Source organism: Neltuma alba, unplaced genomic scaffold, assembly GCF_004799145.2.
Source record: "Neltuma alba isolate B1F8T4 unplaced genomic scaffold, ASM479914v2 tig00013355_pilon, whole genome shotgun sequence".
In the NCBI taxonomy this organism is placed as follows: Eukaryota; Viridiplantae; Streptophyta; class Magnoliopsida; order Fabales; family Fabaceae; genus Neltuma; species Neltuma alba.
Genome location: NW_021637621.1, coordinates 51859 through 75336, shown reverse-complemented (window position 1 = coordinate 75336; position 23478 = coordinate 51859). Strand labels below are relative to the sequence as shown.

General features: G+C 31.7%; 1 long non-coding RNA gene across 1 annotated transcript; it reads right to left on the bottom strand.

Annotated features, from left to right (window-relative positions):
* Window positions 1-1319: 1319 nt before the first annotated feature.
* LOC114736669 (uncharacterized) lies at window positions 1320-20036 on the bottom strand. Its single transcript, XR_003739366.1, has 4 exons — window positions 20027-20036; window positions 5655-5663; window positions 5208-5307; window positions 1320-1361 (listed from the first exon to the last, which is right to left on the bottom strand). It is a non-coding gene; the product is annotated as an uncharacterized LOC114736669 (long non-coding RNA).
* Between the last annotated feature and the right edge of the window lie 3442 nt (window positions 20037-23478).

Sequence of the window (23478 nt, the reverse complement as noted above, 5' to 3'; positions counted from 1 at the left end):
AAAAAGCCCTTTAGTATTGCAACCAACATGATTGTTTGGCAAAGAATTATAAATTTGTAAATAAAATGGATTTAGGACTTACAGTTGAAACCTAAACAATGCTCTTAACTAACTTCCATATTTAGGACCAAATACTTTTGAGGGAGCAAAATAACTAGCCTACAGTAACCGGAGATAAAACACAGCTCTCTCATCAGTGGCGTTTATAGCAACTTGCCTTGTCGCGGGAGACGTGTCTGATGGCTGATGTTGTTCATCCTCAAGCCACTGGGCCTATCAACACATAATTTCATTTCCCAGTTCGATGCAATTCCCAGATAAGTACTGACAAAAGCAAAGACCATAGGAATCTGAAACCTGTTAATTACCTGATCTAATCTCTGGTTTTCTTCCATGGATTTGATTAACTGGATGAGCATTAAGTTTAAAAACATGGTAAATGCGACGTTATATTATCACTATGGAGACACATTAATGAGAAATTAATTGACAAGAGAATTAGTGACAAGAATCTGACAACCTTCTTTAGCCTCTGGTTTTCTTCCTTGAGTTCGTCTTCCTTCATTGACATCAAAATTAAGACCCATCATTAAAACAAATAAGAGACATGAATGAAGACTCAGATCGTACTACAAATGTTAACAAATATTTTACTAATGTAATATGTTACTATGACTAAAATATGGGATGGAGGAAGTGCCTTAGACATTACTGCATAGCATATTATATTACTACAAGAAATGAAATAATGGAAATATAAACTCAAGTTTATGGTTAAACTTAATCAGATGTGCTAAGTTCCTTTTTTTTTTTGTGTATTTAAGTTGTTGATGATGGTAAGTATAGACTTTTTGATAAAGTTATGTGTTTAAAATTTAATAAAAAAAACATGTGCTTTAGTTCTATGAGAGTTTATCTATGTTAGAATTTATGTGCCGTTAATTTGAGGGATGTCATTTGTGGTTTTTTGTAATCTCTATTAAATATGGGCTTATTTGAAGGGTTATGAAAATTACTCTCTCCATTCCTTTTTATTCTTTGGGTCAATTCTCTCCATTCCTTTTTAATGGTCACTTTTTAAGAAAATGCTTGTTTATATTTATCTGTCATTACAAAATTTGAAGGTAAAAATAATTACTATTTTCTTCATTCTACCCTTGTCTTTACTAACTTCAGAATCCCAAAGGCAGCATTAATTACTAAAATAAAAGGTCAAGTTAGAAGGAATTGATTCTGATCAATACCTTCTCATTATAGCAGAGAGGAAAAGACTGAATATAATGCATATAATGCTTTTGATAAACAAATATAACGCTAACCTTTTTCTTTAGAATATTGTTCTCCTGCTCAATTACTTCAACCTGAAACACATGGAGTTAGTTTCTATCTGTTATAAATATTGCAAGCTGCTTTTTACCCATGCCATGGAATCAAAAAACAGATAGAAATTACAAGCGCATCATAACTGTTTACTATTGCTAAATAGTATAGAAACAAATGAAAAAAGAAGAGGCAACTTTATATTGACCAGCAAACAGTATCAATAAATTCTAATTTATATAACATAGTAAATAACATGGCCTATTATCTCTCCAAAAAATGCCTTTTTGAATCAAACCCCATATGAAGCTCGGAAAAGCAAGAAGCCTCAGGTAAGCCACTTACAATTCTTAGTTGTCTAGCATATGTTTAGGTTAAATTTCATTCTTAAATTGATGAAAAATTTAAAAAAAAAAAACCTAAATTTTAAATTGGCTATAGTAGTCAAACCAAAGCATGTCATCTGTATAATCTTACAAGTGTTAAAGTAATAGTTAGCAGGAATATTGTATCCAATGAAAGGCCAGTTGGGAATGGAATATTAACAAGGGAGCCATTCTCATTTGAATCCCTATAGACTAGAGTTTGACAATAGACAAGCAACGGCACCCTGCATTGACGAGTCCATATTCTTACTCATTTTCCTCACCTAGTGAAAGAAGCACCGCAAGATCAACAAGTTCTTCAGCATGAAGATCCTCTGGTGAAATACCGCCAAAAAATTCAAATGTTTACTAAAAGTAAATTTATGGATTTTTTAATTTTTCTGTGTATGTTTCAAACGCCAACACCCAACTTCTTTAGAAGCAGTGGAAAAATTTGAGCGGCAAAGTGCCACGATTGAGGAGATTCAAGCCATTCATAAAACCCAACATGCGTCGGAGTTAGATGTTCATGAAGGCAAAAATGTTATGGGGTCCCGAGGGGTGCGGTAGGGTTGTTAGAGCCCAACCCATTTAAACCTTTTTAAATTGAGGACCAGCAGGCTTAAAAATTAGGTCCCAAAATGAGTAAATGGGCTAAAGTTGGGCCCCGTTGGGTCAAATAATTAAAAGGCCATCCCTTAAATGTATGTTTTCTAATTTTTAACCTGCTAGAGACCAAGAGAGCTTCGCTCCTTCCATCCTCACACCAACTGCCCTCTGATCTCATTCTCAAGCTTCAACTCTTCGATCTTCCTTCAACTCTCAAAGTCCCACTTAGCTTGGCTGTTCTCCATCTAGATTTGATGCAGTATAAATTGTTTGTTTTTTTATCCTTCCCCACTCTTCCGCCGACAATACAGTGTCCTTGACTTCTTTCTCCTAGGCTCTCCTTCGTTCCTTTTGTGCTGTACTCTATCCTACTCCTCTTGTTCTTTCATTTAACATGGTTAATGTTCTATTAACATAGAGTAGTTATTATGAACTAGATCAGAGCATGTTTGGATCAATTATTTGTGCTTAATGTTAATTTTGTTTGTTCAAACACGCATTTATTTGTTTAGTTGAAGCTTGGCCAATATTAATTATCAATTAGGAGGATTAGGGTTTTCCTTGATAAAGGGAATCTTGATTATGAATATAGATTGGGAAAGCGAGATTAGATATGTTCTAATTTTCCATTAGGATAAACATCTACCTAACGGGCCCCATATAATCATTAAAGAGTAACTTTGGATTTTATTGCCTCTTGACTAATTGGCATGTTTAACACTTTAAGAGAGAAGTATATGTGAATGAAGAGACATTAATAGCCACTAAAACTTCCTATTAACTAAAAGGGATTACCATTATAGGGTATGTGGTTTTGGAACAAGAACATTACCATTATGGCTTATATATTTTTTATTTGAAAATGTTAAAAATAGCTTTTTTGGCCCGGCCCTTACTAATGGAAGCACTTAAGAGTATAAAGCTCGATTTGTTTTCAAGTGATACTAACAACAAGGTATGAATTTTGAGGAGACTTCTCCTCCAACTGCTCAATTTGAAATTGTGAGAGTTGTTTCATTTTTGGTTTCTTAGTTGCAGTTACCTGTTATTAATTTGATTCAAATTCTGCTTTTTAAATGATGAGTTAGAAGACGAGGTTAATGTGACATCCTATAATTTAAAAGGAACTCACATGAAAATTTGTAGGGACCAACTTGTAAAGAATGATATTGAGGTTTTATCCTAATTACGTATAGTGAAGGAGAAGTTGCGGCAGAAATATATATAACTTCAATTCTGCACAAGATAGCAATCCTACTCTTCTTATATGTCTGTCTTGTTTGAGTGCCTAGTTTATTTTATGTAATTTTATGTGATAAGTAGATCTGTACTCAAAGTTAGAGCCTTGAATAGTTAAATATTGGCTCTTTGACAAAGAATTATACCCTTGTGGTAAAGAAACTTGAAGGCAGAGCCTGTATAGTAAGAAAGCCTTGTGGCTAAGAGATGTCTTTATGGCCTAAAAAGCAGGATAGGTAAGGGGGAGAGTGCAGTGGTTCTCTAATAATGAATTCTAGGTGTTTATGATATCATCTAATTAATATGTATGTCATCTTTTATATAATGATTCATTTTATGTTATTATATATGTGTATTCCCTTCCTATTGGGATTTTCCCCAAAATATCATCCCATCTTGTCAACCCATGCTTGTTGAAGTTAGGGGAACATACAATGACAGGCAAGTTGTCAATGAGTTTTGAGAAGAATAAAGAGGATCTAATTCAATTGTGATTCCGTTACATTTGGAATAATTAAGAGATGAAAAGTATCCCATAATTGTCTTAGATTTATCAGGTTTCTCTTATTGGAGTTATAACGGTCAACCTAAGTCATATTTGGCATATTCGGTAAATTATAGTTATAAATAAATAAAATGATTTATGAACAGAGATTTGATAGGACTATGAATGATTTTCCTATATCTGTACCCATTCGATATATAGGATATGAGGATTAGGAGACTGCTCATTATCAATTTTAAAAGGAATGCGGATAAGTTTAGTTACTGTCTTAAATCGGTCATTGAGAGCATTATTTAATTTGTATCTTACATAGTTGAAGGGTCAAATAGCATCAAACAGGAAAAATCATTTCCTATAACTAAAGGACATGTAGAGCGTTAAACTAGAATTTATTTAGGCTACGTCGATCCCTGTAGCATGAGGCAAAGTTGAAATCCAATACAAAAGAAAATGTTTAAATTATGCGTTTTGTATGAGGATATAGTTGCTTCTTGATCTGCGATTTGAAATTATGTTCACAAAAGGGGGAAAGAATTATAGATCACTACTAATATTCTTTGCTGGAACCATGGATTAAGGTAGCCTTATGGTACCCCCCCCCCCCAAAAAAAGTAGCCTCATGGCAGCCAAAAAACAAAGAACAAAAAGGTAGCTTTATAAAGAGACTTTAGTTGACCTTTCTAATGATAAAAGAATAGGGAGGTCTTGACCTTATCTAATTTTTATGTCATTCACCTCCTATTTTTTATGCTGCAATGAATATTTGAAATATAACATATAGTTTTGTCATTATAAAAGGGACAAATCGAATATTATGAGCTAAACAAGATGAACAATGGTCAAATAAGCCTCTGCATACTAGACAGTTATTTCAGAAGGAAAATGACAAAAAAAAAAAACATGTTGAATTTCAAAAAGACAAATAGGCTGTGGTTACTATTCTTGTAATGGTTTGGACTACTCTTCTAATGACTTTAGCAAGTCAAAATCGGTCAAAATCACTTAGCTGTCATTTTGAAATTCAACATGTATTTTTTTTTGGGGGTTATTTTTCCTATTTCTTAAATAAGCCATTGTTTAATTGACAGTTGATAACTGTAATTTACGAGTGAAAACAATCATAAAATATTTCAATTTTTTTAGCACTGTCATAAAAGGAAAAGACAAACCTTTGCTTTTGAAATGCGATGCAAGCTTGTGCTAAGTAAATGTTCTAGCTTCCTCAGATCTTTTACAGACAGCCCTTGTAGATCTTCTCCATTGAGCTGTCTATTATTAGAGGTAGAGCAACATATTTGAATCTATAATAAACACATTGTACATCCCCCATAATAAAATCTTTAACACCATTTAACAATGGTAATAATAGCTTATTTCAAGAGTCTTCTCTTCTATTTCCTTGTTTAGCTTAAAATATTCACCTTCAACCTGTCCAATTACCATATGCTTTCCACATTCAATAACAAAAGTTTTAATATACTACAAGCATTTTCATATTAGGTATGTATATGGTCCATCATAACCTTGAATAAAAAAAGAAGTTACTGTTGAATACTTATAGCAGTAATATAATATATTCTCCCACTTTTAAATATTAGTTAAGAGGTTTCTTTGACCTCAGTTCACTTAGTATTCCAAATCTATAATTTTTCTCGAAATTATCTCTATTTTTATAGGCATTAATATCCTCCTATTAGAGGCAATGCTAATTACACAAATAAAAGGAGTTTTCGTCAATGAGTATAGTTTCCAATGCCAGTGACTAGAGTGGATATTTCAGGATAACCAACACATTTTTTAACAAATAACTAATTTAATTTTCTTAATATATATAAATTAGTTATCTAACTCATATATTTAGGGTGAGGGAAGTATATTGTACTCCCCCTGATCCATATTATAAGACGTTTCTAACTAATTTGCAAATACCAATAAAAATAGTTAAAAGCATTAAATTTGTCATAAAATTTAAGAGATTTCTAATATTATCCTTATTAATCACACTATATTTCATATCATACTAATTTTTATTCTCTCTCACTATCCTTATTAAATATGGGCATATATGGGAAGAAATTTTTAATGCTCATTGAAACTAGGGAAAATTCCAAAAAAAAAACCCTTGGAATATATGAAATTCCAAATTGGGTCCTGAAATTGTGTAAATGACAAAAAGGGTCAATGACCCAATCTGTCATTTGTAAAATCAAGAGAAATCAACAATTTTGCCCTCATTTGTATTCATTCACTATAATGATTTAAGGAATCACTATAAAGGTTTAGGCGTTACCTAAATTCATGTAGAGAATAACTACTCACTTTGTCGTAATCAGGTGCCTTGTTATTAACTACAACTAATCATGTAATCACTAGAACAGAGTAAGCGTTACCTATATTCGTGGAGAAAATAACTACTCACTTTTCCGTAGTCAGGTACCTTGTTATTAATTACAACTAATCATGTAATCACTAGAACAATGTAAGCGTTGCCTAGATTTGTTTGAGAATAACTATTCACTTTTGCTTAGCCAGGACAAAGTTGTCAATTCCTCTTGATTTTACAAATGACAGATTGGGTCATTGACCCTTTCTATCATTTACAGAATTCTAGGACCTAATCTGAGATTTCGTATATTCCAAAAGCTTTTTCTGAGATTTTCCTTTGAAACTATCAAAATGTCTTATAACCAAAAATATTTTTGTAAGATTTTTTATGTACAGACACACAAGACAGAGATGGGGACAAGAAAGATGAATCAAAACAGCAATAGATGAGGGGGTAGAGAGCAGAAGAAAAATTATACCTGTAGCTCTTGAGATAGCTGGTATGACTTCACAAGGTTCACATCTGAGTATAGGTTTCTCCTTTCAATTACTTGCCTCGTGCTTAAAACAACAAAAACATTGAAAATTAAAATGGAAGTCATACTTTAAAACTATTTCTAACCGAATTATATAACATAAATTATCATTTGATGAATTAAAATTATTTATCGAATTTAAATTTTAACGGAAGTCATACTTTTGCTGGGGGGAGGGACACAATGGAAGTCATGGTTAAAATAAGTGAATTTAAATACAGCATTAAATTTGCTTATGTATTCAATCAGTCATGTATATATAGACACCAATGAATTTATTCTTAGTGGCTTCTATGGCCAAACATTACAGATGGGTGTTTTATTTAGAGATATAAATGTGACAATAATGTGTAATATAATAGCATTTGTTTCATTAACCGACTCTGAACTCCAGATAGACTCATTCAAAATTATAACATTTAAATATTGCTATTAATGGATATCAAAATATGAAGACAATAAGGAAAACGTCAAGAGCAATCTGTGATAAGTTGATAGCCTTACAAAACTTTTAGTATCTTCAAAGCAAAAGTGACCCGACTGTTCTAGTAGCACGTTCTCATAATCCTCTTTAAACTGTTTTAATCCACCTAACTAATCAATAAAAACCACAAAGAAAAAAAATTATGTACTAAAAGTTAATTTGGGATGTTCTCTATTGGCGCAAAAAAGAAAACATACCTACCTCTTAAAAGTATGCCGTATTTGTACTTCTCTAGACCATTTAAATTAAACTAGAAGATTTAAATCTTCTTTTGATATTTTTTATTTTGAAAGAAACATAGTAAAAAAAAAATATATATATATATATATACACACACAATTTTCCAACACCATTGAAAGTGATTTTGAATAAAAATAGAATTAAAATATTAAGATAAAAACCATCTCATATACAGACTATATCTCCCTCGAGATGAAGAGAGGACGTGCAGTACTGCTCGAACAGCGTATTGTGAGGTTTTTTTTTTTTTTTTTAAGAAATCAAAAACGAATACATTATTCTTGACTTGTGAATAGTGTAGTTTCTTGTAGATTTTATATAATTTATATAACTATATTGATCGTTATGGAAAGGATCATATTTTTTTTTACAGAAGGAAAATAGCATCTTGACATCAACAAAGGCCCCTGGAACTGAAGCAGCTTCATGAAATCTAATATTCCTCCATATATATCGTAGTAAAAAGTTAAAGGTATAAGCAAAACACAGTTATGATGAGATTACTCATTATTTTCAATTATACCCACATGATTAATTCTCAGATACACACACATATAAAAGCACACAAAAGGACTATATCACAACTTTTTGGTCAGCACATCTAGTTCAAGTTTTCCTCTTACAGCAGGAGAAGTACTGTGTGGAAGCAACTTGAATCTAAATCATTTCAATTAGAGAGAGAGAGAGAGAGAAGATACCTTGTATTGGCATAACAGAAGTTAATTTTCACCGAAACATGAACATGGTGATTGATGATCAAACAGATGAGATACATAAATGCTGACACTTAAAAAAGAATAGACAAATGAATTATGGATCAAACTTGGTATGCTAATAATCTATATTCTAGGTTGAGTTATTGTGCTTTTTAGAGCCATTTCATGTGAAATCTCACTCTAGCAAAACTGAAGGAGATTATATAGACAAATTTAGAAGAGAGCACGAATGAGATGAATAAAAGCATAGGCTATCACAGCTTCTTTATCAACAAATAAAGATCAGGATTTCTTTCCCTCTAAACAAAAACGAAAATCCCAGACGTGATTAAAATTCAGATTATTCTGATTCCTAGTTATAGAACACACATATACATTATATACAGAGAGAAAAGATACCTTGTACTAGCATAATCAAAGAGTTTGCCCGAAGCTGAAAATACTAAGAGAGCAATCTCAGCATCACAGAGAGTTGACAGCTCCAGAGCCTTCTTGAATAGACCTTTCCTTCTCTTTGAGAAAGCCACCTGCCTCGCAGCTACGTTCTCGATCTTCTTTATTGCTATCTTCCTTCTCGTCATTTCAACCAATCTCTCCTTCAAACTAAAACCAAGTTAAATCAAAGAGAAAGAATTAGGGAAATCTAAATATTTAATCCAAATTACGCAGAAGAATATTATCTGCGTGTTAAACGAAAAAGACAAGCATAAAATGAAGAGAGCTTGGATTGGGTGTAGGTGGAGAGACAAGATAAAAAGAGCTTGAGGCTTGGATAGGATAGATTAGGAAGGAAAAGTGCAGATCTAAGTGAGAAATACAGAGAGAAGGGGAGGTTTCTTCTTGAGAAGGAGAGCGAAGTGTTGTTACCCGCAAGAATATTCTGAAATGTGATGACTGAAGAAAGGATGAAGGATAGAGTCCTGTTGAGCAGCAAATTATTCAGGAGGAGACAGGCTTTCCCAAATTTAAAAAAACAAAAAAAAAAAGGAAAAAAAGAAAGGGGAAAATTACAACAAGATCCAACTCAAAAGAATTAAACACAAAAAGATCCCTTAAAATAATCGAATTATTCTCAAGTCCCAAGTACCTCATTGCAATAAATTTTATTTGTTTAATTACCAAATTGTTCTTAATTGTTTTTTTAAGTTTACATTAACAACTAAAAGAGCAATCGTTAACAACTTAAAGTGTAAGGATTAACAACTATCACAGCAGGTTAACAATTTTTTTTAATTTGTCATTTTGTGCGTTGGGTAAATTAATTGCATTAATTGCAACTTTATATATGGGCACATGTATTCGCCATTTAGTGCCACGGGTTCGGGATCACTAATTCACTATTAAAAGAAAATTTTTCGTCAAAAACATAAGTAATTTGTAGGGTATTTAACGATTATTTTCTAATTTTGTGAGCTCTTTTTTAATTTTTATTGAAAAAAGGGAAAGAAAAAAGAGAGATAACAGGTAGGAATGATTTGTAAATAAAGAGAAATAGAAAATTTTAATGAGGGAATGTTCGAAAAATTTTATCCATTAATGCAGTTTTTGGGATGTGAGAATAAGTTATAAGTGACTTAAAATAAAAACTAGAGTAGTATTATATTTTATGAGACAAAATATTATTCACATATTTATTTTATATAATATAAAATTACTAAAAATAAATTGTGTTAAATTATATTTAGTATTCTAAAGTATTTTTTATGGCATTTAGTATCAAAAACTAATTCTTTATATACATTTAGCATTTTAAAGTATTTTTTCAGTAGCACCTCATGTTCTAAAATAAATTTTAGTACAATTTTGTCCTTAAAGCATTTTTCTAATAGCAACATGTACTCTCTACACTCATGATACTGAATGTTACTTAAAAAAAAATATTAATTATGGTGCTACGATTAAGCCTATCCACTACGGTGTTTGCCTCTACGCAGCTATGCATTTTGCATTCTAACTTAAAATTTAGGGCATAGAAAAAGGGAAATTCGGGATTCTTGGCTAGACTTTGACTTAGGGACTTGTTTAGAGGAGTTCTCTGCTAGGATTTAAAGGTTTTAAAGTTTGGGAGCTTTGAGCTTGAAGTTTGAAGGAGATTTGGAGTTTCATTTCTTATTTTCCTTGGTTTTCTTCTTCTCTTCTCATTTGTTTTTGTAATGGCTATGAAATACCCTTGTATTTGTGGCTCTTTACTAAACATGTGTAGCTTGAGTAGTCATTCTAGGATTATTTTGATCTATTGTTTGGATTAAGACTTATTTTAACTCTTTTTAATGTTAATGATAATGTTATTTTGTTTTTACCTTAAGTTTAGTGCTTTCTTGTGATTATTCACCACTTGGAATGATTTGTTTGATTGGTTAAAACTTGAGAAAGTTAAATTGATCTTTGATCTTAGGTAAAAACATAGTAGACTGAAAGTTTATTCTATTAAATAGATGGCTTGTTGATAGAAGAGAGATATATATTAATCTAGCATTGTTCAAAAAAGGGTTTTGATTTTCAAAGTGTAATGTTTTCAACAAAAGCAAGAGATTGTGAAGGTTTATTAAGATTACAAAATTTGGTTTTGACTTAAGAAAGCTTAATCAATATTTGTGAACCTTACATTGACTTAACTTATCATTAAAACACTAAATGAGAAGTTTTTAATCATGTTTTATGAAGTACAATAGTGAGAAATAATCCTATATCCTTATTTATCTTAAAGTCAAGGTTTTAACTTCGATTTTAAGCTTTGTTTTCAAAGTACCTTCATTAGAAAACTTCATTTACATATTAATTTCACTTAACCTAATCATGAACATAATTGTGATTTTTAACTTGTCAAGCCTTAGCCTCTAAGGGAATGAACTACTAGCAACTCATGCACTTGTGGTTAAGCCAAATGCCAAACAGGGGTGATGATGTTGCTGATGCTTTGATGGCAGGGATACGACAATCATGGAGACACTTGTTATATTTTTTGTCCAACTCAAATATTATTTTGCCACATCTACCTCCACATCAGTATTTTGAGTCAAAATATTCTTTCTAAACAATCAACATTCATGGCAATAACATTTTAGGCCCCTTTTTGAATCATCATGGGTATTTTTGCCCCTGACAATCTATTATGGTACTTGGTGCTCTGTTTTGATATTACAATAAGTAAATTTGTCCCTTCAACTGATGACATAATATATACAAAGAAAATTAAGAAGGAAAAATTACACACAAGTCTCAAGGAGTAGAATTTATTCACCTAAGGTCCCAAAAAATGTCAAAATTAACAGCAGGTCCCAAGGGACCTTAGAGTATCATATTGCAATTATAAAATGACATCCCTATCCCTCATAATCTAAGGTTCTCAATTCAAAGTTCGAACACTCTCTCCCTCTCGCCTCAACATTCGAACTGCTCCCTGCCTCTCACATCGGCATCTAAAGTGAAGGAATCAGCCACACAACACCTCTCATACTCATCGTCTCTCTATTCACAATTACTCCCCGTCATCGTCTCTCCCTTCATGGTCACTTCCCGTGATACAATCGCTTCCTTATTGTGTTGTCTCTCCCTCTTGCAATCAATTTGCCATCCATCATCTCTCCTTGTCCTCGTGGGCCTCTCGGTGTCTCTCCTTGTCGCAAACTATACATCACCATCTTGCGTCTCTCCTTATCACAAACTGTACATCGCCAATATGATTGACAAGCTCAACAGCAAGTGTTAACAACCCAAGGGGAAGCTATTGACAAATTGGGTAGCGTCCCTGACAACTGACCCTATGGGATAACATAACCTTCACATAACATCAAATTATAACTAAGTACTATCATATAACAACTTTAACACTAAAATCATATGTGAAGAAATCATAGAACACTAGAAGTACATGAAATTGTTACTTTATATCAGTAACTTAATTCAAACAACCACTGACAACCTTCATGGAATATTATCACATGCATTCACAAAAAAAACATAAAGAAGCCACCAACAAAGCTCAACATGGATGGGGATTCTTGCAAATCTTTACAGTGTGGCCTAGCTCATGGCATCTTCCATAATGGTAAAGCTTTTATTTTGAGATTGACATTCAATCCTTCTTAAGTAGAATAATTGACAATAGACAAGTCATTAGGTTGTCAATGACAATCTTTGACCACTACAATGACAACTTAAGCAGAACAATTGATAACAGACAATATTACTTCAAAATCAAAATAAGTAAATTCCACTTACATATGTTGTTCTTCCCTTGAACTATTCCTTATTGGTTGTGAATTTGCATATCTATTTTCTATATATACATAACCACTTTCTCTATTGAAGTTAATTAAATGTTTCACTCCATCATCTATAAGGGCTATAAATGTAGATTCATCAAAGATTAATGTGAATTTCATAATCATCCCTTTACTTTCTTTTTCCATCATAGATGATATCATTGCTCTAAATTCTTCATATGTTGTGCCTTCATTTATCATTTTTGTTCTCACTACACCTCCAACGTGTGAGAAAGACAAAATTTTCCCAATGCGGTGACCCTTCGGCAAACTCTATATAAGTATGGTATTGCCATGAAGTTTTTGTACAAATGATTTCAGCGTTAAAATTGTTTTGTTAGACTATTTGGTTATAATTTAATCTTATGTAGAGGTTATGTTATCTTGTAAAGTCAGTTGTCAATGCACACTGCCAATGTTGTTAACAGTTCCCCTTGGATTGTTAATACACCTCTACAATAGAATTTTTTTTATAATCCTATTGAGTTTAGTTAAAGTTGTTAATGTCTTGAAATTGCTTCCTATTTTTGTATTAAAGTGGTTATATTGTACTATTTGGTTATAATTTGATGTTATGTGGAGGTTATGTTGTCCCATAAAGTCAATTGTTAGTGGATACTACCTAGGTTGTCAATAGCATCCTATTAAGTTGTTAATGCTCACCATTGAGGTTGTCAATGGATCTCTATAATAAAATTATACTATAATCGTATTGGGTTTAGTTAAAGTTATTCATGCCTTTCAACAGCTTCCTATTTTAGCGTTAAAGTTGTTATATTATACTTTTTTGTTATAATTTGCTTTTATATAGAGGTTATGTTATTTTATAAAGTCAGTTATTAGCAGATATTGACTAGGTTGTCAACAGCTTCCCATTGGGTTATTAATAATCGTCATTGAGGTTGTCAATCGTATTGACAGAGAAAACTGTAAATTGGGAACCTTAAATTAGGAGGGATAGTGACATTATTTTAAATTAGAATATAATACTTTAAGATCCCTTGGGACCTGCTATTAATTTTGACTTTTTGTTAGAACTTTAGATGAATAAATTCTACTCCTTGGGATCTGTGTGTAATTTTTCCAATTAAACTCACTATCACTAATTCGAAAAAGAAACATCAACCCCTTTCAAAACGTGGTAAGGTCCCCATAGATAGCCATGTGTGGTCCCCGCACGGCCGATGGCCAGAGGGATGTTCAATTATAGAGAACTGGGGTTTTTCTTTTATAGGAATCAGTTGAATTAAATTCAAAGAATTAGATGGAATAAGAATAAGAAGGCAACCTACATTATAAGAATTAAACCAAAGAATAGAGTCCTTAAAAATAACATCAACATTGGAAAAGGAAAAATATAATATGAGGGAAAGGATTTCTTGCCAAGTAGTGACTGAAAGTTGTAAATCCAATGTTGGTAATTTAATGAACTACTCCACCATACAATTAGAGTTGATAATATGAGCCAACTCGCGGATTGCGGGTTTGCCTGTGGCAGGTTGACCCTATATAGGCTAGGCTGAAATTTATTTATTTTTTAATTTTTTTTACTTTTTGATATTTGTTTTCTTATACAAGAGCCAAAAATAATAATAATTTTTTTGTTTTTCTTTGAAATATTTGATTTAAAGCTTCAAATAAATTATATAGGTATTTTTTTAAAATTTTTTAGATAGGATATAATATATAATAATATAATTATAATAATTTAAAATTTTAAAAAAATATAAAAAATAAATAAGGGTTAGGCCGAGGGTTGCAGCCTGATGGTATGGGTTAAAAAGGTTCGTTTACTGGTGAGTTGGCTTTTGGCCAATCCTAACCTCTTGTTTTTGGTGAGTTGACGGGTTGAATATTATCAGTTTACACACAATGTATAGAAAGAGCTTGTAGAAGTAATCCGAAAAAGAGAGGCTCTAAGACATTTGGGAATGAAAATCTGGTCTTGCCAGTCCTGTGCCCTCATGGCAAATCACACCATGACAAAGTGATGTTTTTGCCTTTTTAAATTTAAACAACATGATGGAACCATCACGATGAAATTGTAATTTTTCTAGAATCCAAGGAAGTTTGTTATGAGAAGACATATCATTCAACATACCCATGTGTGCTATCCTGGAGATTGAACATGTTTGACAAATTTCATGTGTCAGTGATGAAGAAGGTGAGTGACTTTTTCCCCTTAATGAAGTACCTCATTCTGATTCTTTCAGATCATGTTGAGTAGACATATAATTTGATGAGCAATTTCTAGTAACTATCTTGACATAGATTGTTCAAAGTGATCTTAATCCAAGACCTCAAATCATCAAAGAAATCACAAGAAATTTTGACATATAATATCCCAAACCAAACAACGGGAGAAAAAGGGCAGCTAACAAAAAGATGTGGTAAAGATTCGTCTTCTTCACAATCAAATAAGCAGAGATCCAAGACATTAAGATGGTGTATTAGAAGAATATCATCAGAAGGCGAATTTTCCAATTTATTAATGAGAAATTATTACAAAATTATCATGGTAATTATTTTTATCTTTATCCCTCATGTAAATGTATTTTTTAAAATGTATAAATACTAGAGAGAATGGTAGTTATTACTCAAGGACCGTATAAAAAATTTAATACGTCCTCCAATTCTTAATATATACAAGAACTATTTCATTTAAGGCATCATATTTGGACCATTTAAATCTGAATTTGAATGGTTCAGATTTTTTTTTAATGTATATTATTTGTTATTAACCAACATCATCATTTTGCTTTCTATTTTAATTTTATTTTAGATTTAGAAGACTCTAACGATATTTCAGAATGTCTTGAAACTTGTTTTTAATAAAATCCTATCATTAATAGGACTTAAGTAAAATTCTCCCTCTCCCTAAATTCAACTTTCAATTGACACATATATTATTATTTTGGCCTTAATTGACACCTCTATTGACTATTCAAAATTTCAAATGTTCGAATTTACAGTGTAAATATTTTTAGTTTACATTAATCTTTCCAAAAAATAATTTTAATGATCATCCCCTATTCCTTTCTGAACACTATATATGTACGAGTTACACTTACATATATGTATATAAAATATTTTTAATAATTGAAAAAGTATATTTCAATAACTAGTACAAGGTTATTATTTGAGACAGTGGATGTGCATGTACTTAAACATTGACATTGGAGGGTGGTTGGTTCATAGAGCCTGCAAGCTGCCCAAACATCATAGTCTGCTCTTATAACCATGTCAGATTCTGCCATATTCATGTTCCCTCGTCCTATTTTTACGCTACCTTATGCTTTCACTTTATACATTTGCACGGAATTTAAATTCAATTTCATATTATCCATGTTTATATCTACAAAATATCAAAAAGATTATTCAGTGATAAATAATTTATTCAATTAGAATTTAAATTAAGAAAGTTATATTCAGTGCAAGTTAAGTTTTAGTTGGATAAGGAAAAGAGCAAATTCGGTAGGAAACATTTTAGCCTTAATCTTTTATGATTTTTTTTTTTGGGTAATATTTTACAAACTATAAATACTTTTTAAATGAAATTTGTTTCATATCAAAATAAACTCTATTAAAGGTGATCATAATGGGAATTGTTAGGTTGGTCTCTGATTGCACGAATCACGAATGAAGACAGACGGAGAATTTTTTGTACGATGTAATATAATGATGCTCCTCTGTTTTTAATATAAATACTTGTTTAACTAATTTGATCAGATTAAAAAAATTAGATAAGTTAGTTAATTATAAAAATATGATATGCTTTTCTTAAAATATCATAATCATTTTTCTTAATATCTCCCCTTACTCTCCTACTAGATTATGGTTAAAGGGTATTTATAAGAGTAATTTAGAAAAAAAATTGATAAATATGAGAAATAAGTTTTATATTTAGAATAAAAATTAATTTAATAATTAATTCCTATGTTAAGGACCAGAGGAATATATAAGAAGCATGAAAAGCTCTTCTGTTTACATATGTTTTTCTTAAGTGAAAACATAGGCAAACAAAAAAAAGAAGATCATCACTAATTAGAGCAGGTTGTTGTCCTTGGGGAGAAAGCTGTAATAAATGCATTTTTATTGAGTATGAGGAACACATATATTTTTCCATCCTTACCTTTGTCTCAACTACAATCTCCCTCTTCACTCTCTCAAACTTATACTCATCAGCTTAAACAAGCCGAAGAACCAGAGGCTGAGATATTGCTAGATCTCGAGGACGTGATCTCAACTACAATCCCCCTCTTCACTCTTAAAGTTATCCTTAATTTATAGTTTGCATGTATGGAGTGCTCAATTGTCGAATAAGTTATTTTGTTTAAAGAAAAACAAACCTATAGTTAATTTTCCCAAGCCTAATATTTGGGTGATCATAAGATAACAAAAATTGCTCTCATCTACTTTTATGGCCAGGCATTCGGCTACATTTGCTTTCAATTACTAGCTTCCTTTGACGTTGTATTACTTTAGATTCTTAATATAAAAACTAAATAACTAATTTGAAAAATTAAAAAAAAATTAGTTAAATTAATTATTTGAAACAAATATTTGTTGTATTCTCTAAATTACGATGTTTGATCATGTGCATTGATATTACCTTTGATAAAAATCCTCAAAAAAATATTTTAGAGAAAAATTACAAATTTAGAAGACAAAATAAATTAAAATCCTATATTTAAAATCAAATCTAACTCCCAATTTTGTTTTAAAATTATGAGCTGGAAGTGGTATTTTGTTACAATCTTTAAATCTTCTTTGGGCGCAACAAAAGAAAGAGGGGGTCAAGAAAAGAAAAGTCCAACAAAACAAGATCAGATGATTACTTATTAGTTAACTAATTGCAACATTTAGCAAATTAGTGAAAAGAAATTAGTTTGAGAGATAATTCCAATACAATAATGGGAGAATTATAATAAGGTCCCAGTGAAAGAAAATAATTACTTAAAAACTCCAATAACAATCTAAACAGCCTGCAATGCAAGTTCAGAGTAGAAAATAATAACTTTTAAGACCTGTTTTGTAATTATTTTTCTTTTTTAGGATCTCATTATAATTTTCGCTACAATAATTCTCTTAGCTTGCCCTTCTCTCTCTCTCTCTCTCTCTATATATATATATATATATATATATATTATAGAAGCAAGTTGTTTTGAAATGGAACTCATCAAAACACCATATATATAAATATACACATACACTACATGGCTTCTAAGTGACGACCATTAACTGGTCGATGCTCGAGATTGCTTTTCCCCGTTCATCGATAATATATAACTCTCTGATGAATAAACATTTATATGTTTCTATTTGAATAAAGACAACCTGCAAGACATGGAAGGCCAAACTCATATTAGTGATATGAAGAATGAACTAATGGCCACATAAATATCAGTGCCAACCAAGGTAGAAAACATAATGCTGTATCCTTCCCCCCCCCCTTATTTCACAGAATGAATCGATTGTACGCTTCTTAGGAAGTATCCTGCTCAAAAATTGATCGGAATTATTTTAAAGAATTGAAATCTTCCTTCAAATGCTAAAATACAGCAGAGTCCATATTCAATCCAAACCACCAAACATCAAATGCAGATAGTTCAAATTACATTAAAAAAAAGCTATCTAATATATAAATATGTATAAGTAGCTAGATAATCTAGTTAATTACCCCAGCCTGAGAGATGCATTAGAACTATCAGAGTCTTGAGTAGGATTGTTAGATGAACTGCAAATGGCGATGGACTCAGAAGACTGGCCTTGTTCACGTTCAAGTCTCTGTAAGTGTGTTTTTGTGTTATGAGACTTTCAATTCTCAACATTTGAAAAGAAAGGCAATACTAATAAGAGAAGAATATAAATCTTTGATCACCTGCTTCAATGTTCGATTTTCTTCCATAAGTTGGATTCCCTGTACATGAAAGCCAAACAATGTAGCAAAGGTGACCGGGAGCGTAGAACATCGTTAGTGTCATAAAATATGCAGCAAAATGTAACTTGGATATTTTCTTGAAATCCATCATACTATTTCAAGTCTTTAATATAAGATCTCCTTGACTAATTTGGAAAAATTAAGAAAGTTACTAAATTATTTAACTATAGTATATGTTATATAATCTCTCTAAAATATTTATGGGTATCCATTAGATTATATGACAATTTATAAGTGAGGTAAATTAGTTAGGAGAAAAAACAATAAATATAAATACTTTAAAATAATTTAGTAAATTTTTTAATCTCTTCAAATTAGTCAATTTAGTCTTATATTAAGGACTGAATGTAGTATCTATAATAGTGAAATCACATACATAAGTTTGTTAGAATATGGATATGAATCTTCTCATGGGCTAGTTTCAAATTGAAGTGTCATGTGAAGAAAAGAACGAGCATCAAATCTCTTGGAATATATGTATTCAGAAAGGGATTCACATAGAACTGATCATTCAAGTGAAACCTCAAGTGACTCTTTGTATTATATTCTTTCTAAGACATGAAACTTCTCTCATTTCTCTATAAGTAAAATGGTTCAGTCAACTGAGAGAGTTAGTCCTCCTGAGCCATCTTCTTTTTATCCCTTTAACATACATTAACTGTCAAGTGTGAGCCCCTCCCATTTATAAGATTCAGATCTTGTGTTGTGTCAGAAGATAGAGACTACTATATTTAAAAAAAAAAAATGAATGATGTTCTTATCTCTTTATTATGTCGTCACACTTGTGGTTTTTCTTTATGGGGCTAATCACTAAATGAGAAAAAGTGAGGAATGAGTTGAACCTAATTGCTATTACAGAGATAGAATAAAGATGTAAAGTTGAGTAGTTTCTAATCGATTGCTCTTCAATCATTTTGTTTTCTCCAATTATATCTACTCTGAAAGACTCATTTTTATGTTTGGAACTACGTTTTAAGTGATTTTATGTATTGAGTAAACTTTTGTGTGATTGACATAAAAGTTTTCCCTGCTTCTGGACGTATAGACTATATACAATGAGATTTCCACACGTCAATATTAATTGCTTATATACAGGGAATTAAGTGAACATGACCAGTTGATGAAAGGCCAAGTCTGCAAATGAATAATATCTTGCATGTGCATAAATAGCAGATCCTAACATTCTAAGTTTGGTTTGGCATTTACCTTTCTCTTTAGTGCGTTGATGGGTTTCATGAATCTTTCATCCTGAAACAATAATCATAGTAAATATGTCGAACTCAAAATCTTGAACGCAATAACTACACAAAATCACAACTCATATAGCCATTAGACAAGGAAGAAACCAAGCCAATTTGTTGTCAAGATGCAAATTAACTAACATTTTTAATCACTACTTAAATTATATTTTTTCTATGCATGGTAAAGGCATATCACTTTAAAAATGCAAAAATAAAGAAGTTTGATAAGTACCAAAACACAGTGTCTTATAGTTGAAAGTATACATATCAGGTAGATTCTACACCAGCAATGTAGAAGGTTTAAAGAAATATACTGAATCTGGTCATAGAGCATTAAATGATAGTAAAGAAAAGAAAAGATACTATAGATAAAGAAGTTGGCAGTCTCTGACAAATTTATAAGATAAAGAAGTCTGTGCTTTTTGGGCTGGTTTTTTTTTGGACTAAACCTCAGGGCCCGTTTGATCCGTGGAAAGCAGGAAAATGGAATTGAATGTTAATAACCATAAATTTAGCAGGTATGATACTGAAAATGATGGAAGAATTTTATGTTTTATATTTGATTAAATAAAAATAAATTAAAATCAAATCAACCAAAATGCCCCACCTGGAGGGTCCCCGTTGTGGTTTCTCAGGTGAAGGATATTAAAAATAGTGCGACTCTAGCATTTGGGAACTAGGATTGGCCACATTTTTATGGAGAATCATCCTCACACCAGTGTGATAATTAGATTATCCATAGATTTAGGACACAAACCACAAAAACCAAACCAAACACATTAACAATGCAATTGAGATTATTAGGAATTGGGGTTCTAAGAATCCAATCAAAGAAGCCCTTACAGTTCAGAAAATTCTATGCAAAATACGAGAATAATACATTTTAATTTCTTTGCATGTAAAATACAAAATCTATAAAAACATAATCTTACTCTGTCTGTACCAAAATGCAAGTCACTTTGAACTGCTTTACACAAACTGGTAAAGTTGGTTAAAGTTAATTAGACATCTTGTACCTTTCAAAAATTACTTGAACATTCCAAAATAACCCTTATTAAACTGTACTCTCATATCAATCATATCTCTTAGTATATCTCATAAATAGGGGGTAAATTTGGAAAGAAAACATCTAATGCTCACTACATTCTATGAAATATGACTTACATTATGAGAAGGATAGTGGTAGTATTTTGCATAGAACTTCACAAACCTCGGAAAGCCCAAAATTTAAAGGATCAAGGGTCAAGCATAAAAGGGATCAAATAAAATGTCTTCCTAAGAAAGAGGGGACAAGCCTGTTTGAAGTCCTCCTAAGAAAGAGTCGAAAGGGATAAGCTCAATTTCGTCAACGAGTTAAAATCTTTCTAAGAAGCGGATCCCTTTTCCCATCTGATTAATTTGGTAAGTACTTCCTTAGATATTCAGTTGTCGAATTCCATAATGAATTAAACAAGAAACCATTTGAGCGCCCACGCGCGTGTGAGTCACAATTTGAGAGTAATTAACCAGAAAAGAAGTATGACCAAAATAGAAATGAAAAGGAATCAAGTTAATTAAAAGGAGCTATGTGCATTGAGACAAAACTTGAGATATGTCATGCTGCGTGATTGATATTAATATATTGATTACCTGTAGATCTACAGATGATTAGCCTAGTCTTTGAACGGCAAATGTTGATCAGACGTTTCAATTACCCGCTGCATACTGAAAACAACAGAAATAGTAACTCGTTTGAGTGACTTTCTATTTCCCTTCAAGATCAATCAGTGGAAAAGATCAGATCAATCAAGCACAGTTTTGTGTCAAATTGTATGGAGTAACGAAATTCTTTCATAATCCCAATGGGAAAACTCAAAACCTTCAACTATGGATATTAATCATGATTCCATTACTTCAAGTCTATGAAATTACCTTCTCACCGGTTGACCTTTTAAGTTATTAATTACTAATAGAAACAGAAGTACTGAAACATACACATATAATAATCTTTAAGGTTACAAATGCAACAAGAATTATATAGATTCCAACTAGTGTTTATCAACTGCCAAGCTGGCTACCTAGTTTAATAGACTACAGAGAATGAGGTAATATGAGTGAAAATATAGATAGTTAATGATGATGAGCTGTGTACTTGTACAGTTTCATATTTCGTTCTTGAATCGACCACTGTGATATCATGTAAATCTCTCTCTCACACACACCTATAGAAGTACCTGTTTATGTATGTATGTATGTAGGAGAAATTGAGACTAATAATATGATATATAAGAACCTTGAGCTAGCATAGTCAAAGAGCTTGCCCGTAGAAGAGAAGACTAAGAGGGTAATCTCAACATCGCAAAGAGTCGAGTGTTCCTTGTCTTCTTGAAGAGACCTTTCCTTCTCTTTGAGAAAGTCTTGCTGTTATACTGTCAATGTTCTTTATCTGTATCTTCCTTCTCGTCATTTCCCTTCTTTTTCTCAGAATCATCAGTAACGCGAGGTTATTATATACGGCAAAGTATGCAGTGAAAAATTCAACACGCACGCACACAACAAAGTTGAAGTGGGGGGGAACTGTACTTGAACTGAACAATAGAGAGGCTATACAGACAGTAAATCCAGTGGGTTTCACATGACAGAGAGAAAGATCTACAATAATATATCATTATTCTTCACAGAATCCAAGTATCCCACCAAGAACCGACAGATCAAATATGAAAATTGGGGAGAAGAGAGAAAAGGATAATGCTTTTGTTGTTATATATATTAAACTAGAAAGATTAGTGATCTTGAAAGAAGAAATAATTAAAAATAATTCTAAAGGAAAGATATGTAGAACTATATGAGAATTTCAAACTGGGCAATCAGTCGAAAGTGATTTCTTTATGACCAAAGTGGGTGAAGGGAAATTCATCGATCTCTAAGGATGTGAAAAATGGAAAGCCAGAAAAAAAAAATTATGTTTTTGGCCAAGAACCTCAAACTACCAAGTTAATGGGGCAAAAAAGAAAACAACTGATAAAGCATTTTCAGAAAGAAGAAGAGTTAAGTTGGAGCTCATGAAAACATGGAACCCTACCTGGAAGATTGTAAGAGATTTCTTGAATATTGTAGGCTTCTAGCTTTTGTCCCCCTTTTATCTTCTCAGCTTTGGCAGTTTGCACATTAATGGCATTTCAAAGAAAATTAATATATGTGCGTCTTCCTTTTATGGGCAAGTTGATGTTTTCCTGTAGCCACTGCTTCTATTTCATTTTGTTCTATTTCCCGTTTTACACATTTCACCATCGTAAATCTTTCTGGCTTAGTTTTATAAAGGGAAAGTAAAGGGTAAGCTTGTCAGCTACGAGAACTTTTGTTTTTGTTTTTGCCTTTTCCTTCCCCCCCTCCCAGTTAAGCTTGAAAGGAATTATTTCACATCATGTTGAGTGGACATATAATCTGATGAGCAATTTCTAGTGACTATCTTGATAGAGGTTGTTCAAAGTGATCTTAATCTAAGATCTCAAATCATCAAGGAAATCATAAAAAATTTTGACAGATAATATCCCAAACCAAACAATTGGAGAAAAAGGGCAGTTAACAAAAAGATGTAGTAAAGATTCCTCTTCTTCACAGTCAAATAAGTAGAGATCCGACACATTAAGATGGTGTACTATTAGAAGAATATCATCATAAGGCAAATTTTCCAACTTAATCATGAGAAATTA